The following is a 3,699-nucleotide window of genomic DNA, read 5'->3' on the forward strand; positions in this document are numbered from 1 at the left end:
TCTTCTTCTTCTTCTTCTTCTTTTGTAGAGGTTTTTGCCTTAGGGCATGTGCACTCGCTGGAGAGAGACAGAGACTGTGAGAGAGAAAGTGAGAGATCATCCTGAGGGGAGTTGACCATGCCACAATCTCTTCTCCATTCTCCTCCCAGGATCCTGGGCACGCATGCACACACGCACACACACACATATACACACCCCCGTGTGAGTTTCAAGCCACCGCATCCAGAACTTGAACCACAGTCAGCCATGCTGGAGTCCAGCGATGCAACTGCTACACCAACCACTGGTCCCCTCACCGGGCGTGATTTTCAAGCCATCGGGTCCAGGGCTTAAACCGTAGTCACCCATTTGGGAGTCTAGTACCTTAACCACCACGCCACCTGCTGGCTGCAGTGTTTTGGGCTTTGTATTACAATTTTTAAAATAATTATTTATTTTATTCAGTATTATTATTATTTTTACATTTGCTATAAGGCACATGTACTTGCCAGAGAAAGAGAAAGTGAGAAAGCAAGCTGCTAGATCTGGAACTTGAACCATGATTGGCCATGCGGGTCAACCACCAAGCCACCTGCTGGCCCCTTTTATTACAATGGGTTTTTTTTTTATTCATTCATTCATTCATTCATTCATTTATTTTAATTTGAGCAGAGAGAGACAGAGGGTGAGAATGAGAGAGGAAGTGAGAAAGCAAGCCACCAGATTCAGGACTCGAACCCTGCTTGGCCATGTGGGAGTGTCCAGTGCCTTAACCACCATGCCACCTGCTGGTCCCTTATTAATGTTTTAAGAGAGCTGGGCACGGAGACTTAGAAGGAGGGCTTGCTGCTTGGTGATGTGAACAGATGGCTCTTGGTCTGACTACCTGCATAAGGGAGCTGCAGAATGCCCCTAGAGCCCTGCCCTGCTCCAGAAGCCAGAAGAGGTGGGCAGGGCTGGCTCTGGAAGGCTGGCTCCCTACCGCATCATGGTGTTGATGGTGATGGCAGCCCATTTGCTTCTTTGCCTTAGTGTCAGACCAACGCACCCCATAGGTCATAGCTGAACCTCCAGCGACCAGCTCTAAACAAGTTGGAAGGAGGACCTGGCTCTCTGGCATCAGCCTTATCCATTACCTTATGGGTATCCCACTCACCTGTCTACCCACCATCCACCTCCACTCTTTCAGCATGTGTTTGTTGGGTACCAGCTCTGCACCCGGTCCACACAGTGTCTGCCCTGATGGAGCTTATAGTCTGGTGGAGGGTACAGACAGGTTATCAGAATGCAATGCCTTTGCTGTGTGTTGCAACAGGGGTCGTCTAGGACACTTAGCAGGGGACCTGATCTCGTCTGTGAGAGTGAGCAAGGAAGTTCAATCTTAGGCTGAGATTTCAAAGACAAACAAGACTTAGCTGATAAAGCAGCAGGGCGGAGCCAGGGAGACTATGCCTAGGAGAGGCCAGCCATGGGAATTCCCTCCAGTTTCTAGAAAACACAGGGTTCAACTGAGGATCTGAAAGAGTTGAGTCTGGCTTACCACTGAGTGCGAGGCAGGAGAGGTGAGAACTGAGGCAGAAGAGGAAAGCAAGGACGGGATCTTGCAGGGACAGTTAAGCACTTTTTGAGAACTTTGCAAGGGGCAGTAAAAAACAGAATGATTGTGTAGGTGCTTGAAGTAGTTTATTTTATTTACTTATTTACTTTACTTTTAATTCCTGTACAGCTTTACAGCACATAAGTACTCAAAGTAGTTTCTACCGAACGTGATCGCTTTACCATTGTAAAGTCTGTAAGACTAAGTCAAAACGCAAGTCGGGTGCCATCTGTATGAATGATGGACGTTCATCAGCCTTGAAAAAAAGGAGAGGGTGTGGTGTAGGGGTTAGCAGCTGATCCCACACGGCCCGCTGTGCAGTGTGAGTTTTGAACCCGTAGCTTGAGGAACACACTGGGCGCATGTGCGTACACGTGCAGAATCCTGAGAGGACAGTGGAGAAGGAACTGTGGCGGGTCATCCCCTACGGGGGTGCTTTCTCATTTTCTCTCTCTGACAAAGTGCATGCACCCTACAGCAAACAAAAAGGAGGAGGAGGAGAAGAGGAGGAGGAGAGGGCCATTGATGAGGGGGTTGGAGACGGACATGCACAAGACAAGGTGTAGACCCTGCGGGAGAGGCGGTGGGAGACCCAGGGAGCATTCGGGAGCCTGGCCTTGGGTTCCGGAGTCTCAGAGCTGTAAGGAAGGTGCACAGGCCACGTGCCACCTATCCTTACTGTCTCAGGGCCCGCTGGGAACCCAGGAGGGGAGCCTCTCCTGGGGTGAGGATGGTTTTCTTGAAAATAGTCATACTGTGCATTCCTTCGGTCCTCGATCCTCTCTTGTCCTGGGGAGTATCCCTGTCCTCCTTTGTCCCCATGCCCTGTTTTGTTTTGTTTTGTTTTGATTGCCAGAGGGCATGTGCACTCACCAGAGAGACAGACAGACAGACAGAGAGGGAAAGGGAGAAAGCATCCCCCAGGGGGGTGTGGTCACACTGCAGTCATCCCCTCCATTTCCCGACCCTGCCAGGATTTGGGGTATGCACACACAAGCGTCCAGTATATTTTGCAAGCCACTGGAGCTGAGATTTGAACCAGAGTCAGCCATGTGGGATCCAGCTCCTTTAACCACCAGACCACAGGCCCGGCCCAGGCCCTACATCTCATTTTTTTCTTTTCTAGACTGCACAGACTCAGGTCTTGAAAATCAGCCTGGTGTTCCATATCATGCTGACCACCATGGTTTTCCAGGACCCCTCGAGTTGTGCCCCTCTAGGCTCCACCTGCAACCTGCTCAGCCCTGAGTGTCCTTCTGCTGAGTGCCCACTGTGACCTTCTGGAAAGCCACCTTTGTGCCCCAGCCCAGCCCCAGCTTATCTCGTTTATTAGCCGCAGAGTCAGAAGAAAGGCTGACTCTGGCAAGCCAGGACCATCTCCTCTCCCCCTAGGACTTTCTCAGCTATACTCAGTAGCCCTCTCCAAGAGGGTCAAAGGGTAAAGTGCAAGGTAGGTGTTTACCAGTCACGACTCCGCCCTGAGATAGAACAGAGACCTGCCACAGGACAGGCTGCGGCGAAGACTGAAGCACAGCCATGCACCTGCCCTGAGCTGTTCGTGGGCTGTGGAGAAGCAGTTCATTGCAGATTCATTAGGGAAGGGGGGTTGGGACAAACTGGAGACTTGAACAAGGGACAGACCGTGGGGACCTGGCCGTGGCTGCCGGGCAAGGGGTAAGTTTTTAGAATGGGTGTCACAGCCGGACACTTCCCTCTGGCCTTGGACACTGGCTTGGAGATGAACTCATCACTGATAAACCTGGCTGCTGGAGATGTGACAGCTGCCACCATTGTCATAAGCGAGAACCTGCAAAGGCTCCAAAGCCTACGCCTTTGAAGAGAGCTGTCGGCGGAAGCCAGGGGTCTCAGTAAACTAGCAGCCATCTAGTTTGGAACCACTGAGTTTTGTCCCAACTCCATCAAAAACAAAAACAAGAACAGAGTATGGACAGCTCAGTCAAGGGCACCACCAGTCTTAGGAACAGATCTGGGGGGCCAGCAGGTGGCATGGGGGTTAAAGGCGCTGGATTCCCACATGGCCGACGGCGGTTTGAGTTCCTGATCTAGTGGCTTGCTTTCTCACTTTCTCTGTCTCTCTCCCTCTCTGTCCCTCTCTGGTCAAA

This window comes from Tupaia chinensis, unplaced genomic scaffold (assembly GCF_000334495.1).
Source record: "Tupaia chinensis unplaced genomic scaffold, TupChi_1.0 Scaffold143921_1, whole genome shotgun sequence".
NCBI classification, from domain to species: Eukaryota; Metazoa; Chordata; class Mammalia; order Scandentia; family Tupaiidae; genus Tupaia; species Tupaia belangeri.